The sequence below is a fragment of the Rattus norvegicus genome, chromosome 10, assembly GCF_036323735.1.
Source record: "Rattus norvegicus strain BN/NHsdMcwi chromosome 10, GRCr8, whole genome shotgun sequence".
Taxonomy (NCBI): domain Eukaryota; kingdom Metazoa; phylum Chordata; class Mammalia; order Rodentia; family Muridae; genus Rattus; species Rattus norvegicus.
This window is the reverse complement of record NC_086028.1, coordinates 21450368-21467932: the sequence shown is the minus strand read 5'-3', so window position 1 is coordinate 21467932 and position 17565 is coordinate 21450368. Positions and strand designations below refer to the sequence as shown.

Genomic DNA, 17565 nt, shown 5'->3' with positions numbered 1-17565 from the left:
AGAAAATAAAACAAAAACAAAACAAAAATGCTTCCTAACGCAGGAAAGGAGGAAGGCTTCCTTTCAGAGTTGAACCCTCTAAAAGGTGACTGGCCAGGAAGGACAAAGGATCCCTTCTCATAGATAGGTGCTTTTAAAATAATTTGACGACAGGTAGTTAAAATGGAAGTATGCCAGGCTGCCAATCATACTTCCTCCTTCTGGATTTCAACGCTTGTTTTACTTGAGGGAAGATGATATTTGAACATTTTCTGGCATCCATCAACAGCAATGTGCACATGGTTTCAAACAGGGGTTTTCAGCCTTCTGAAACCAATTACTTCTGCTTAAGTGGGAATGCCAAAGCAGAGATGTGTCAGCAACTAAGAGAATTCTTTAAAAAAAAATTAAATGTACATGGCAGTGCTGTGAAACAGCAGAAATTGTGTGTGTGCCTGTGTGTATGTGTGTGTGTGCGTGTGTGCGTGCGTGCGTGTGCACATACACACACACGCACACACACACACACACACACACACACACACACACACACACACACGCAAACATTTTTAAAGTGAAATTTTAGAAAGTCTATGTCAAAGAATGTTAACCCAGAGAGAGGCAGAAATGTCAGACACATTACATGGGCAGGGTGCTCGGCTGGCATTTGGCTGCCAGCGGGGGAGGCATCCTCCTGCAACTAACTCCTCAGGAACCTCACGCTGAGCCTGTCTACAGGGAAGGGAGCAGAAAGGGATGAGAAGGAAGGCACATTTTTACCTATTTTGTTTTTCCTTACCAACTGGAGAAGGCCTCAGCGGTGTCAGACTGAGGCTGCTGCTGCTGCTGCTGCTGCTGCTGGTGGTGGTGGTGGTGGTGGTGGTGGTGGTGGTGGTGGTGGTGGTGGTGGTGGTGTGTGCGTGTGTGCGTGTGTGTGTCCCACCTCCTTTTCCAGCTCCTGTAGATAGCAAGCCAACCTCTGTGACGGTTCCTGTAGCTGGCACAGTTGTTGTTAGCCAGGCTGCCTCTCATGGAGACTCATCAATATCTCACCTCAGTCTATGAGTTGTCTCCATGGGAAGGAGGAGTTGCAGTCCCTGGATAAAGAGGAAGGATGGGCATGCAGATGGGGCTTCCCCGGGGCCCCTCCTAATTGGCAGAGTGCTTGGAGTATTTGTTTTAACCCTTTGGCAGGTGTGCAGGGAAAGGTGGGGGCTTGGCAGTACAACTACTTGGTTTTGTTCTACAGTTCTGGTTCTGTCGTCAAGAATTCTTGTCAGCGACTGTCGTTTCTCATTCCTATCATGCTGTTGATCCGAATCTTGTCTGTTTCCTTCATGAGGGCTGCCAGGGATATTAGCAGAAAAATATTCTGTGAAAATAGATATAAAATGGGATTTATTAACTGTAAACATCTGTTAAGTCAAGCATCCTGAGTCGATTGCCAAAGTGTTTGATTTCAAGTTTCCACGTGTACATCTGTCACACATTTCCCATCCTCTAGGGACCTGTTGTGGGAGTTCTCTGTGTACCAGCAGAAGTGTGCGGTTGGCTCTGCCCTTATCTGTAGCTCCGTGTTAAAATATTTTTAATATAAGCGAAAAGGAAGTGAGAAGAATGATCCATTCTATTAGCGAGACTTTTTCTCCCAAAATAGGAGTTCTTCCAGCTTCTCGCAACTGATACTCATTACAATGAACAGGTTTTTAAGAAACTTCTGGTATCTCCTGGTGCAGGTGCCAGCTTGGCTGAGAACTCTCCGGGCAAGCCATTTGCCTTCCCACGGAAGGCTGCTGTCATGTCACCTTTGATGGAGTAATAACAACCCCTTGTGTCTCAGAACAGCTTATGTTTTGCAAAGTACTTTTAGTTATGCCGTGTGACTAATCTGCTTGGATCATCTACCACCTGTTTGGTGGGTGTCACTGTTATTAGTAGGTCCACGTGCTGCTAATAAAGGTACTAGCAGTAGGGGACTCGTTCAAAGCTGTATAGCGATGCATATCATGTAATTGCATATAATCAGTAAGTATTTGACAGTTGCCTATTCCATGCTGCAAGGTTTTGTTTTCTGGTATATGAAATGTGAGAGTCCACTCCTTATACACAGAAGTTTCTATGTTACGAGATCATGAGCATGTACTTGAGAGTACTGAGCTCTCTGGATTTTTCTTCTTGCTTCCTTTTTCCTTACATTTAAAATATTTGAACATGTAGCTAGAGTTGATGGCAAAGTCAATCATATATTTCCATTAGCACACATAAAACTCCCACAAATAGGGTCCCCAAAAGATAAAAATGTGTTCCATATAATTAACCATATAACATATATTATATATATCTATAATATGTTCTTATAACCCTATATATGTATATGACATTGATTTCTGTTTTCCTACTTCATTTTTTCTTGCTGTATTAGGTATGTTTGTAACAGAGTAAATTCTATTAGAGTCGTACCACCTCTCTTTCACTAACCAACCCCCCCCCACCACATTCATGCACATATACTTCAGTCGCCTATAGGATCTAGAAGTTTGCCATAGTATCCTCTCATTTGAGGAGAGAAATCATCTATAGATCTGGTCACTGGCTAATACCTAGACACCCTCCCATGGGTCTCTAGATCATAAAAGGAGGGTTCTCTTACTTCATTTACATTTGTTTAACTAGAACGGATAGGAGGAGTCAGCAGGCAAAGCAGAAACCACCTCTGAACCATCCCAACAGCTTTTCCAGACCCCATGCTTGAGTTGCTTCTGCCTCTGGGGAATAAATATGTTCCTGGAAGCTGGAGAGGACAGCTGCCCTCGTCTCTTGCCAGTGTCTCTGTCTGTCTGGACATACGTAGTATTCTCTCAAGAGTCTCAGCAGGAAACCTTAAGACTAGCACCAGTTCATCGAGCACCAAGGAGCACGTTGTCAAGGCTACTTAGACAAGCCCCACATGACTCCCTCTTCCCACTCTCTCTGCCAGCTGTCCCCAGACAAGGCCATATGCCAGACATACATGTTCACTGACCAGCAGCATGTGACCACTGGCTCAAGTGCAGAGATGGCCTGTGGATTGCCCTCACACAGACACCTGTGAAAACCCATGACACATCTTTGTTTGGGTTTTCCAGGGATGCTGCGGTGCCCACTTTCCTCTGTGCCCTTTGCTTTCCATCATAAAAAGGGAGGGCAACCGAGCTTATGGTAAAGTCTTTGCTGGGACCATTTTCTCATTCTCTAGCATCATCTTTGAACCATTTAACAGTGTGCCCTGGGGTTGTTACCTGTCACATGGGCAAATTCCCCCTACATTAACCATAGTTAGTCCTCCAACATTCACCAACACACATGGCAAGGTACACCATATGTGTGTGTGGGGGGGGGCTGCTTCTCAGACTTTTTTCTTTTTTTGAAGTTATTCTGAAGATCTCTTGGGAAGTAGATGGAGGTTGGATTCATAAAACTTTAAAATGTCAGAGCTGGAAGGCAGTGTAAATTACATGTGGTCTAATTGTCTTATTATAATGATGAAGAAATTGAGTCCCAGGGAGGGTGAGGCTTGCCCCAGTTTACCCTGACAGAGACTGCACTGCGCTGTGTCTGTCTGTCTTTCACATTGCCCAGACCCCCAAGGTACCGAAAAAGCTGCCACATGGGTGGGTTATCTGATGCCTTTGTCCTATGGATACCAACAGGGTCTATTCACAGGGAAGAGGTCAGAAGTCATGGAAAGAACAGAGGGTGGGGTGAAGGGAAGCAGAGCTACGGATCCCCAAGTCGGCTGTTTCTCTGAACTTAACACTTAGCTCCAGAGCGTTCCCAGATAGCCTCACTTTCCAGCTTCTCTTTCCAGATTCCTTTGATTGTGTAGCCCACAGAAGATTGGTGGTGGTGCCTGCTTCTCACTTTTGCTAATCTTAACGCATCGCAGCATCCCTCTGGCTGCCTAAACCCTGACCACATCTCTAAATAATTCCCTTATTAAACTCTCCTCATATCAGCCAGTTTGGGTGTCATCTAGTGTCACATTAGCACCTTAGTTGGTGCAATTTGGACTCTAGAAAACAGCAATAACAACAACAAAACCCTACAACCTGCCCAGCTTCTGCATCGTCACCCAGATTGTCAGTCTCCCATACTGCACTTACTATGGACAGCTCACTGTTTGGCGTACATACGTAATTGTTCTATAAGCATATAATCCCATGCGCTGGTTCCAGGTTAAGAGACTAAGTTCAGAGTCTTGGGTTCAAACTACAGGTGTGCCTTTTGCTTAATGAGCCAATTGCTTAACTGCTCTGTGTCTCAGTGAAGCTGCTGCGAAGACACAATGATATCGATCCAGCCAAGGGATTCGGAACACGTCAGTGTGCACTACTGTGAGCTAGATAAATGTTAGCATGATCACTGTTCACTGTTAGAACTCCTGTCTCACAGATGGAAACTTTTATTAGGACTGTGATTAGAAAAAACTTGCAGTTTGTCCCAAGCCTTTTTATGCTGCCATAAAACGTCATGAGGATAAAGATTAAGTTCCCAGGGACACTGAAGAAGGGGGTGCAGGCGAGAGAGGAGTGTGAGTCACTGGGGTGTGTGGACATATGGGACAGGAATGTAGACTGCACCATGCTGGACAAGCCGGGATGTGCCTGGGACCTCTGATGTGCCGGGCAGGGTTGGGATTCAGTCCCCTTTCAACAAGATGATGGGTGTGGGAGGAGGCACGGCATGGGATCCGTTGCCCCATGAGACTTCCTTGAGAAAAAGCCATGAGCTGGATATTCCTACAAGCTCAGTGGCACAACAGCGACTTTACGAAGGTGCCAAGTGCTGGCGGGCACCCACCTGGAGACGGAAGTTGTTCCCTTGTGTTCTTTGGAAGAGTAGGATTTTTTGCTTCATTTCCTTTGTCACTCTTTGTCCTTTCACCTGTGTATCTGATGAATATTCAGACAAGGGTAACTGACCACACTTCAACCCTATCCCCCATGGGTTTCCTTAAACTGCCTTTATGCTTGCATACTCTCCTAGGAGCATAGCTAGGGGTGTTTGGAAAGGAGAGGAGAGCCCTAAGCTCTCCTGAATGTCTCTTACTCAGATAAAAGCCTAGCCAGCTCTTTACTGGTTATACCTCCCGACCCTCTGTGCTTTCCCCTTTCCTTCCTCTAGGGGGCAGAATATTCTGACTGGTCCAGTCTCTGCTCTTCTATCATTAAACAGAAGACTGTGACATGCTTCCAAAAGAAAAAGAAATAAAGCCATCCCATCTTCTGTGGCCCGGGACAGTGACAACTCCCTGTTATTACTTTATGTCAGACAAGGAAAGAATCTAATTCACTGTTGGAGGGTGTGGGAACCTCGGCAGAAGGCAGTTGCTTCCTATACACTCTCTGAGTTAGACCTTGACGCTCACCTAAGAGAAGATGAGCCTGGCTTCTCCTGATCATCCCCCCTTTGCTCATTCTCTCTCTCTCTCTCTCTCTCTCTCTCTCTCTCTCTCTCTCTCTCTCTTGCTTTTTATTAGAATTTCAATTATTGGCCCAGAAGGTAATTACAGGGTAATTAACAGGCTATCCTGCTAGGTAGGCATTAACAGGGTCCCCTGAATGTGAATGAACATTAATACCCAAAGCTATCCCTAAGTCTGGCTTCTTACTGTTGTGTCCACACTATTATGTCCACAGCCTGACCCAAAATATGGCGCACTGGGTGTCACTGTGGCACACAAGTCTGGGACTATTGACAGCTAAGTAAGGGAGGGTGGTGATTCTCCTTCTGTTTCTACACTGTTGAAAGGTCACCCTCACTCACAAGCTCCTCCACTCTCGATCCTCTTGGCATTCATTTAATCCCTCACCCACCCCCACCCCCACCATGGTACTTAAGAAATTCTATCAGGTGATGTAACTAGTTATTGAGAAGCTATCTGTCTTCTTTCAACCACTATACATAAACTCTGACAGAGCAGAAACTTGGTGCGTATCCTCTGATCTATCCAGTGCCTGGTGCATGGGAAGCTCCCTTCCAGTGTTTTGTCAATTGGCAAGTGTCTCAAGAAGGTCGTGCTAAGAAATTTCTCAACCACACACACACACACACACACACACACACACACACACACACACAAGTGTTCTGATCTTTTTTTTTTTTACTTTGAAAAATATGGACTTTGACTAAGAAAATTTACTCTGAATATTATATCCTATGACAGTGTTGGCATTACTGCAAAAAAACAAAACAAAACAAAACACGGGTTTATTTTTGTAAATGGCTGATATATCACTTCTGGATTAGCAACAAATTAAAAAGAGAAAGTCTTATTCTCTAATGCTACCCCAGAGCCAGAAGTAGCTATGCAGTCCTCTATTAGAAGCCCCTGTGTCATGGGGTTCTATCCCAGCACCCGCAGAGGAAACTGGAGGTTCCCACGTCCTTTCTAAGAAGCTTGTGTAGCCTTGCCTTTTCGAGTTCCACAGTAGCTGTATCCAGAAATTCTCACGTATCTGCTAGAGCAGGATGGAGACAGCCACGGTGCCAGGAAGACGACTTCCAACAACAGAAGCACCTGGGAAAGTTTCATCGACTCGGGATCATCTGTGTGCCTTCAGCAGTGAGCTGTGTGTATCATGAGAAGCAGCTCCAGGCTGGAAAGAACGAGGCAGAAAGAAACACAGCGTCTGACTCAGACCTTGCTGGAGGAATGTGTTGGTTTTGACTCTCAGATGGCTTTTTGGAAGAGAATCAAAAGTGACTCTCAGTCAAAGCACACACACACACACACACACACACACACACACACACACACACACACCTGCCCGTGCCGGCACACACAACTCAGGGTCTCCCCGGAGTGAGTGACATGAGAATGTTCCAGCTCCTAGGAAGATCCCCTCTGTGTGGAAGGAACTCGGCTGTCTCATGGTTTTCACCTGGGTAACATATTACAGCTTTGCTCTCAGACAGAAGGAATGACAGGGTACGTGGAAAGGAAGAGGGAATGTTAATGCTGGCTGGTTATTTTCCCAGAGATCTGAATGCCCCCACTCCCGTCCTTCTGCAGTGGTGTTGCCCACAGGAGACAACGTAGGGACCTACATAAGTACTTGATCCTCTGCCGTGTTCTGGTTGCTGGCAGGCCGTGGTGAGGTTAGGGACAAAAAGCTGATTTCAGATATTCCGCTGATATTGATCCCTGCTCGTCAGTCAGGCTTTTGCTGTGCTGGCTCACTCCCGCGCTTAGGCAAAGGCGTCCACACATTTCCTGCCACCGCTTATTCAATCTATTACAGAGTCGCATCTGCATTCAGGGTGCTCTCCCCCTTTCTTTGACCCAGTTTTAAAAACATCCAACTAAAAATGCTTCATTAAGCTTATATAGAGGTTGCAAGACAATCAGAATTTGTCCTATGGCTGTTACCAGAAGGATTACTGTAAGACCTCTATCCCTTCCCTTCCAAAAGTCCCGGTCTTTTGAACCAAAAAGGAAAACAAACAGAAAAAAAATTGCTGATGTCCATGAATACCTTACTGAAGTACAATCGAGCTGCCCGAGTTTGAGAGGATATTGTTGTTGTTGTTGTTATTGTTGTTGCCTGAAGTCTTTCCATTTTTACTACTTAGACAGCATATAGAATCCACATTTAACTTAGTCTTCGACTTCCTTACTGAACAATCCCCCAAACCAGGACAGTGGCCCTGACTTAGACACACACTAGCCATTGTTGGCACTCCAAGTCCCAGACTCCGTTCTAACTCCCTCACAGCTGGCAACCTCTGTGGGACTCAGTGCTTGCAACAGCAGTCATATCGAGAAAACGTTTCAAAGACCTTTGATGGGAACGGAGAGATGGTTCAGTCAGTAATGGGCTTGCTACCAGGCATTCGAACTTAAGTTCAGATTCCCAGCCAGCCATGTGAGAAGCCAGGCATGGTGGTGTGTGACTGTGGTCCTAGTATGGACAAGACAGAATCGGGGAATCCCTGGAGCTTGCTGGCCAGGTACTCTAGGCAAATTGGTGATGCGCTCCAGTTTCAATGAGAGACCATATCTCAAAAAGCCCAGTGGAAAACTATAGGGAAATACCCAGCATGCTGGCTTCTAGCTCTGACTTCACACACACACACGCACACACACTCACGCACACACGCGCACACACACATTCTCACACTAACACACACACAGCACACATGCACACACACTCACACACACATTCTCACACTAACACACACAGCACACATGCACACACACTCACACACACTCACACACTCACACACACATTCTCACACACTAACACACACATAGCACACATGCACACACATTCACACTCACACACTCACACACTCACACACTCACACACACTCACATACTCACACACACATACATACATTCTCACACACTAACACACACAGCACACATACACATACACTCACACTGACACACACAGCACATATACTCACACATACACTCATACTCACACACACACACTCTCATACACATACACACACGTAAACACACATGAAATCTTGCATTTCACGTACAAGCAATATAAAAATATCCCCCCCCCCGTGTGTGTGTATGTGTGTGTGAGGGAAGGTTACAGGTATTGCTTCTGCTGTCCCTGGCTTTTTCATGGGTGCTTGGAAATCTGAACTTAGGTCCTCAGGCTGGACCAACAAGCATTTACTCACTGAGCCACTACCCACCCCCACGATGACTTTCTTATAGTCTTAAAATTGTGGCTCCACCCCCAACCCCAGTTGAGACTCTTTTGCCACTAGATGAGGCTGAAGCTTCCCGCTTCTGGTATTCCCGCACTGATTTGTGGGTAGGGTCTGGTTTGCAATAGTGCAAAGTTTGACCTTCAATGGGCAACATGTGCTCTTTCAGATCCAATTCTGCCATTCCTTACATTCTATGAGGAGTACACACCACTTAACGTGTACGTGTGCGTGTGCATGTGTACTATGTGTTTACTGGTGCCTGCAGAGGTGAGACTCCCTGGAGTTAGTATTATAGGAGATTGTCATTGTGAGCGGCTGCACATGCTTACTAGGAATTGAACTTCACTTCTCTTCAAGAACACGTGTTCTTAACTGCTGAGCCATTCCTCCAGCCCCAGACGAAGATCTTTTAAAATGTTCTTCTTGCAGTGTACTGGCTTAGGCTCCACCCTCCCTAGTCTCTTTCTCTGTTTAACCTTAGTGGAACACTGAAAGGTGTAGATCTTCCCAGCATGCTTTTCCCAGCTCAGGAGTCAGAGGTCATTTCGTTCTTTGCCTTAGAACCCTCATGCTGAGAGTTTGGAATCACAGCACCAAGCTTCCAGGCAATGAGCAAATGCCAACCGTCCTCTAGCAGAGGGACTAGCCGAGACTGTGAAGCAGTAGGTACGGGATGGACACTATACCACTATGACCCTGTTTTTGGTGGAGGAAGGGACAGAAAAGAGAAGGAGGGGACAGAAAAGAGAAGGAGTCGTCAGGCAAGCATGTGGTCTCCAGCTGCCTGGCACCACGAATAGCCAGAGCACCTGCCCAATTTAGGCACCTTTGTTAACTTTGTTACCACTCAGGCCCTGAGTAAAGGATACATGGCTGAGAATACTTCTAAATGTTCATGAATTTGTTTTGATACCTAGAATTTTTTTCTCCCATGGAGATTGAACTTTCCCTCACTTTAAATTGTCTATTTACTTTAATTAAGCCTTCCCCTGGCTCTCCAACTTGTTGAACCTGATAAGTGCTAATTTACAAAGGGATTCTCTTTCTCCCTCCCTCTTTCTCTCCCTCCCTCCTTCCCTCCCTTCCTTCCCTCCTCCCCTCCCTTCCTTCCCTTCTCCCTCCCTCCTTCCCCCTTCCTCTTCCTCTCCCTCTTCCTCTCCCTCTCTCTTCTCTCTCTCTCTCTCTCTCTCTCTCTCTCTCTCTCTCTCTCTCTCTCTCTCATCTCTCGTCTCCCCTCTCCCCTCCCCCTCCTTTCTTTAACTTAGGTCTCTCATCTTTGCCTGGTGCAGCAGCCAGAGAGGAACTGATAAGCCGCATCTTTAATCCCTGCTTTCTTCCTGGGAAGGTGTCTCAGTCGATACAAGTCAGGATTTCTGAGCGACTGCTTGTGGTCTACATTACATCTCTTTACTTTGGCTTCTTAGTATAGACATCTTTGGATAGGGTAAGGCAGCCAGGAAGATGCTAGAGACTTCTTAATATTCCACCTGTGGCAAAAAGAAAAAGAAAGGAAAGGAAAGACACAGTTGGGAGTAGTCAGTTTGAGAGAAAGCTAAGCCCATCTTCCATTGCGTGTACCCCAGTTTCAAGCTGCACCCTGCCGTCTGTGGAGTGTCTCAATCCACATTGTACTTCTCCTGAGAAATTTCCAGAGGATCCCCCGCCCCCCACTTCCCCATGCCACCCACAGTTAAGTAAGGTTCCTCTTCCCAGCTCTCCAGACGCCATCTGTTTTCCCTTCATAGAGCTTCGTATATTCTATTTAAATTAAGTTAGCGATTTAATTTAAATTGACTAGATTGTCAGCTCTCCAAGGAGCAAGATCCTGTCCTCACTCACTGTTCTACCCCACCGGTCAGGAAGCGGCTTCTGGAGAGAGAGGCCTCTCCCAGGCTGAGATCTGGAAAGCCTTGGATCTGGAAGCTGAAGAGAACTCTCCCACTCTAGCCTTCCGGGTTGCAGAAGGCGGGTGGAGTCACACCTGGCAAATTTGCCTGCCCGCTTAGATCTAAATAGAGCGCATTCTTAGGCAGAGAGGGAGCACTTGGAGACTGTGGAGACGAGGATTTACTCTTGCCTGCTCCAGTCTATCACCCGCATGCAGAGAAGATCAGGGCCAAGATGCATATTTATGAACTCTGGATGAATGTGCCCTCCCCACCTGCCCATGGGGAGCTCTTCTTCGAGTCTCCCTCACCAGCCTCGCTGTTCTGCTGTGACTGATGAAGCTGACTGGGCAAATTGCTATGCTGATGAACCCGCACAGCTACCTGAGCAAATGTTCCAGGGAGACCTCCAGGGATACACAGCGCTGGAGAGAAGGCTCCCCCACCGCTCTCCACGGCGGCGAGGCGTGAGCCCCTCAGCCCTTAGCTAGTCAAGTCCAGCAGAGTAAGGAAGATGAAAGACTGTGAGAGGGCTACTCACTTTTTTTTTTTTTTTGGCAACCAGGGTGCCTGTCCTTGGGCTGGCAAGAAGCCTTATTGCGTTTCTTCTGAAAGTTATTCAAATCAAGACCTAGAGGTCTGGGTGTCAGCGTGCTCATCAGAAGAAGGAAACCAAGAAGCAGAACCAAAAGCACTTAAAGGAGGGATGCATTACCTTAAATTATGTAGATGGAAAACTGACATGATTGTCAATGTCACAAGTCACCTTTCTGAGTAAACATTTACCTCTGGGCAAATGCGGGGGGTGTGGGGGGAGGATGCGTTTCCTTCTGTTTACAAATGACTGGGTATGCAAATGCAGGGAGTGAGCCTTGTGCCCCAGAATGGAGAGATGTCGTCTCTCATCTTCCCATAATGAGGAACATGCAGGAATCTGTCAAAAAGGCATCCCGGGTTTGATTTGTGTCTTCTGAAGGAAGGGGGGGGGGTCGTGCCGTTGGATCCGCCAGCTGGTTTTCAGCCCAAATATTACATCAGTCTCTTGTATGATCTTGCATCCTGTGTAAAATGCAATATTTGGGCCTAATGGGCAGGATTAGCGAGAGCTGGGAAGCCATAAATGAAAGTTTCTTGTTTCTGGAGAGCAGGTTGAAGCTTTTATATCATCTGCCGCAGAGCTCTGTGAATTTCAATGTATCTCTTGGGCTTCGGTAATATTCGTGTTAATGTCAAAATTGATCCCATTGTTATTGAGATGTGTGGGTTGTTTTTTTTTCCCCTCCCCAGGCCAAAGATGCACAGTGGCTGTTGCCAGGGCTGACGAATATCTGCATGGGACATGCTCTTTCCAAGCCTTTCCCAGAAACGACTGAGGTTATCACATGTGGTGCTTCCTACCCACATTTTATTTGTAGACCCGAATTTTTCTTTAAGTCACCCAGAAGTTTAACTTATATTCACAGAGGACCTACTGTGTGCCTAGCCATCTTCTTGACCATGAGGTACAGCAAACATTATTGTAAGCCAGGGTAACGGGATCTAGACTCTTCCTTACAACTCTTACCTAGATATGGAGAAGAGACAGTAGGTAAATGCATAACTGAAAATCTAGCGTTGCTTAAAGAAACAGAAACAGAAACAGAAGAGAGCGAGTTGTACTGGTAGGAGGTCACTGGATCAGCTATCACCAAGGTGACCACACCACCCAATTCCACTTTGGGATATACACCCATAATGATCGTAAGTGTTAGGTACCTGTGCATTAAAGTTCAGAGCAGCCTTACTACAAGATGAAGCTAGCCCAAAGTCCCAATAGATTGTTTGGATAAACAGTTGTGTCATTTTGATACAGTGGCATACTCTTCAGACTATAAGAAAGGAGTGTGTGCGGGCACATGCTACAGCGGGGCGGAACCTTGAAGACATTGGGCTAACTGAAAGAAACCTGCTGTACGTGTCTACCTCCTAGTGTGAGCAAAGTCACTGAAATTGGAGACAGGTTGGTGAGTGCCAGAGACTGGCAGAGGATTTACTGGAGAGTTACTGTTTGATGGGTTTGGACAGATAAAAATAGATAAAGGGTGACAATGGCGTCTCAATCCTGTAAATGTTCTTAGAGCCTCGGAACTTCATGCCTGACGGTGATTATGAATTTTGTGCCATTGTGTTTTTAACACAATTTAAAACGCCCATGCCTCCAGTCTATGCTAGATGAAAAGGAAAGGAAAGGACCACAGGGGAAGTCAAAGGAGGTTGTTGCTTCAGCATCTAGACCAATGTGAAGGCAGCGGTGAGGGACTGGGGATGTGGCTCAGGGGTAGAGAGTCCTGGCCTTAGAAGTCTGAGATCTTGCTTCCACTCCCAGACACTGAACAAAAGAAAAAGCCAGAGAGTGGTGGTCTGACGGCACCAGGAAAGCAGAATCTATGGATCTGAAGCATGTTTTAAAGGAAAAGCCATGGGTCTTATTTACGGATAACACCGCCATCCTTTGTAGTTTGAACTCCCCTGCACTTGAAGCCAATAGACCACTCATGTAGAAGCTGAAGACTGGCAAAAATCCCTTTGGCTGGCAGATGTGCTTAAGCTTGCTGTCTCGGTGCATGACAAGGGAAAGCTTTATTTTTAAACTCCGCCGTCGTCTTGGATGGGTAAGGGAGCCGCTGCTGTTGACATGTGAAGATTTGGCTGCACTGTCACGCAGCGCTCACGCGCTCTGTGTGAACACGGCTTGACTTGTGATGTGCGGTGATAAGTAGCGTGTGGCTAGCGTTGTTCATTCCCCTCCTCATTAGTAATGCACGTCTCCCATTAGCATATGCAACTAACTACTCCCTTTCCCCTGCGCTGTGTTGACATTCATTGTAATGATTTATTATCCAAGCTAAATAACCCTCAATATGAAACAACAAACATGCTTGTGTTTGTGTTTTTCATTTGTTTTGTTTTGTTTTTCTTGCTTGCTCCATAAGTAGATAGGGTGGTTTGTTTTTTGTTTTTTTTTTTTTTAAGTGTGATAATTAGGCAGTGCAGGAGACCACTTGAAAGGTTAAGAAACTTGGTGATGTTTATTTGCAAAGACTCACCAAATTTTGGTGACAGCCACCCCTATGTCCTTGGAATTTCAAAAAGAAGGTGGGGGGGAGACAATAATGGCAGATTATTAAAATGTTTGTTATGAGCAAACACTCCATCTAAGACTTAATGATCTATAAAAGGGCCACATTTGGGCTTCCTGCAGAGCCTCCACAGCCCCCAGAAGTCTTGTTTTATTTATTCGTGATATCTCCTCAATGGCCTGAGCCATCAAGAGCGCTTACCAGACAGCAAGTGGCAGAGGACAGTGGCTGGGATCCAGAGCTGTTTAGTTAAATAGCCAGAGTTGACATCCAGGCAAAGCAACCGATTGCGTGACCTTGGCTGATCTGTATGGTAGCTCCCTGAACCCCGGTGGTCCTCATCTATAAAACAGAGAGGGTAACATGCTGATCTCGTGAGGTCTGTGTGACTCGTGAGAGAACGCAGGCGAGGCTCTCGCCGACATCATCTGAGAATGGCTGCTCAATAAATATTAGCCATTACTATCATCCTCTGTGAGCTACGAATATGACATTATGAGATAATAAAGACATTACACATAAAAATAAGCCCGTCAGGGCGTCATGTAAAAATTAAGAGAAAATAAACACATGCAATGGATCTGAACCTCCAACAGTGAAAACCTGAAGATTGCTTGGCAGTATGTGTAAAGCCTTGTGTTCAGAAGGGTTTGACGACATCTCCTCGTCCTGCACAGAAGATATGAGCTCCCTTGCCTCACATCACTCGGGGTTTACTTCACAAGCACAGCCTCATTCACTCGGATTGCCCACTTGCTACTGACTTGGTGCTGCCCGTTTGTATCACCGAGACTACACCAATCATTACTTCAGATACCGGAGACTTCTCACTAATGGGTTAGTTACTTTTGCGTCACCCTGACTCAAATACCTAACCGCAATGATTTAAGCCAGGAAGCTTGATTTGGGCTTATGGTTTCCGGGGAAGGGGGACATGTGGGTGAGAGCAGCTCCATCTTTGGCAGCAGAATTATGGGGCAGCATTCTATCCTAGCAAAAACAGAAAACAGGAAAAGCAGACTAGAACCTGTGCTGGTATTCCCTTTTAAGGGCCTGCCCCTAGTAGTCCACTTCCCGCTAGCAAGGCCCTGCCTCCTAAAGGCTCCATGGCCTTCAAAATAGCAGCACGAGACAACACAAGCATTCGTTTCAAATTCATACGGTAACTTGGTGCCTGGTAGTTGCCACACCTCAAAAACCGTCTGCATTGTACTGTGCCCAGTTAGAGCCGTCTTACTCAGGTTACAATGGTAGTTCTGTTCTCTGAAGAATAAGAAACACTCATTTCTGACTGTTTCCACTTAAAAACCTGAGCAGGTTACTCTCGCCTCAGGCTTTTCCCCAATAGAAAACTGTTATTGATGTTGTTTAAGTGTCATATCCCACTCAAAGGTAAAAGGCTCCTTCCACTTGCCACTTTTCCGGTGATTTTTTTTTCTACACAGTGTCTACAAGTCAACACTCCTGGGCTCAATTAAAATATGAATTTAGCCACCGGATTCAGAGGGAGGTGATCAAGCTTGAATACTAATACCTTAACAATTTCCTATGAATGTCAGGAGGGGGCCCATTGAGGAATGGTTTGGAAGACAATGGCTGGGGAACTGGAGGTGCCTGGGGATGGTTCTAGCTCCGTACAGGTCTACATTGAATTTTTCTGTTTTTTTATAAACATAAAATATTGCTCATTAGACTAACAATTTGCCTGCGATTATACCTTTGTGAGAAATTCAAAGCCACTGAAACCATACTTTCTGCTTTTCCAATGCCTCATTATCCCACAGGGCGGGGATTAATTTCCCAGACCCCCGTTTTAAAGACTCAACCCATTGCATCATGGTAAAACAAAAACCAACCAATCATACCAAAAACAAGACCTGTTAAGTTCTCAATAGGTGTCAAGTCCTCTCTCCTTGTCAGGGAAAAGACTAGATCAAAGGCAGGCCCAGCTCCTCACAGATCACCATTCCAAGACAATGAGGAGACAATGTGATCATATTATGAATCAGTTGGATTGGACTATGAAGGCTTAGGAGTGAATGTTTCAAACAAAGTAGATACCTATAGCAAGAAGGAACATTAGCCAGGTGAGGAATTGAGAGAAACAGGCAGAGGCCAAGGAAAATAGGATTTAAAATGAACTTATAGAATTAACAACTGATCCACTACCAACCTCAGTCCATTTCCTTTTTTTCTTCATTTGCTCACTTTATTTTATTGAATGTACAGCGAAAGAGGGAAATGGGAAATGGGAAATGCTTCACTGAGATGCATCTTTAACGTTCACTTAAAGTTCTGACTTACAAAATCTGCATCCAGCACCAGTGTGGTTCAGTCTGATGTATAGATCTGCTCTTAGCTGGCTTTGTATCAGAGAATCTAAGCAAGCTGCTGGCAGGCTAAACAAACCAGGTAGATGAGCTCGTAGAGTGGGCACTGGATCCTATCTAAGTTGCTCAGCTCAGGGAGACTTCCAAAATAAAGTTTGAATGCTGTTGGTTGCACATGACTAAGAGGACAGAATTAATACTCTTTCTTAGCCCTGACTCCTGATTTAAAGCCTAACAATTGGCTTTAAAGAGACAAAAAAAAACTGTGTGATATTCGGAAATAGTTTGAGTGTATTAGAAGAATGAAAATAATCCTTTGAGGTTCAGTATATACAGAAGTAGATGAGAGAGGAAGAAAGAAAAGGGAGAGAGAGAAGCTTGCTACATTGTAAGCCCACTTCAGTGGGTCTCTTTCTCTCTCAACTTTAGCTTTGAAGCCGAACACTTGAGAGATTAGCCCAGCACTAAAGAAAATGCCCTCTTTTATGTGTGAAAGCTCGGTAATTGCTGCAGAAAGATACTTAGTGGCTCATAATATTCATATAATCAGATTAGTTTTGAATCCTACCTCAGCGGAGGACGCTGGAGTAATCCAATTCTCGCCTGTTTACCTTGTCAGTGTGCACACGCTTTTTTTCCCCCCTCAAGTCTTTCCTTTCTGAGCCTCTGTGGATGATATCAACAAAGCTATTCTAGGATCTTAGAGAACAAGCCAAGTGCCAAAGTAAAAGGGGGGACAAAGAAAGAAAGGGAGGTGCTCTCGTTGTTTGAAGAAGAGTAGGGTGTGCCCCATTGGCTTGGTTTTGGCACCTTGGTTGATCTAGTTACTCCCCGGCTAAAAGTTAAAACAAGCCTGGCTTTCGACATACACAGCCATAACTCCGCTGGGCAGTTAACATCTCAATTCATAGACACCTGTCTCATGACCAATCTTCTTCGAGCTTCGAGCATATGGCTGTGTCTGATGGCTTCACTGATTTCACAAGGGAGAGTTTTTTAAGATCTCTATTTGAGGGGCAGCCACTACACAGATGAGTGATACACGGCTGGAATTAATTATTGCTTGCCAAGTTGGAGAATCGGTCCGTTCTAAATTCAGAGCCAAGCCCCATCTTAAGGCTGGCAATGCTTTTGGTTAACTGAGTCTAGCTCCCTTCCACCCCACCCCCACCCCCGCCAACTCCAGTAACCCAGCACCATTTGTATTTCACTATTAATGGTGGACCACGTATTTGAGCACCCACGTTTGAAATTTGCTTTCTAGTTTTATAAACAAGAGGGTGGTCATACATTCCCTGGGCTGATAATTAAGAACGATCTTACCTTGTAGTCGCAAGAGTCCCTCCTTCCCATGAAGGCTTCCTTTCTTCCCAAAACGAAAGTGGCATTTCAGCCATCTGGCATAGGCTTCTGTCAATTAAGGAGCCCAATCATATTTTATCCACATCATTCTGCAGGAGTAATGAACTTGCTCTCCATAAATAAGTGTGTGCTCCCCAGAATACGGGAGTGCCCTTCAGTATTTCTGAACTTTCC

At 45.5% G+C, this 17565-nt stretch overlaps 1 protein-coding gene and 1 long non-coding RNA gene across 15 annotated transcripts in view; one reads left to right on the top strand and one right to left on the bottom strand.

Annotated features, from left to right (window-relative positions):
• Positions 1 to 17565, top strand: part of Tenm2 (teneurin transmembrane protein 2) — a 1136292-nt gene that overhangs the window by 653069 nt on the left and 465658 nt on the right.
• On the bottom strand, positions 1215 to 17488 carry LOC134480776 (uncharacterized). Of its 2 annotated transcripts, none has more exons than XR_010055587.1 (3): positions 17353 to 17488; positions 13901 to 14041; positions 1215 to 1351 (listed from the first exon to the last, which is right to left on the bottom strand). It is a non-coding gene; the product is annotated as an uncharacterized LOC134480776 (long non-coding RNA). The 2 variants fall into 2 exon arrangements; XR_010055586.1 differs by lacking the exon at positions 1215 to 1351 and adding an exon at positions 9900 to 10181.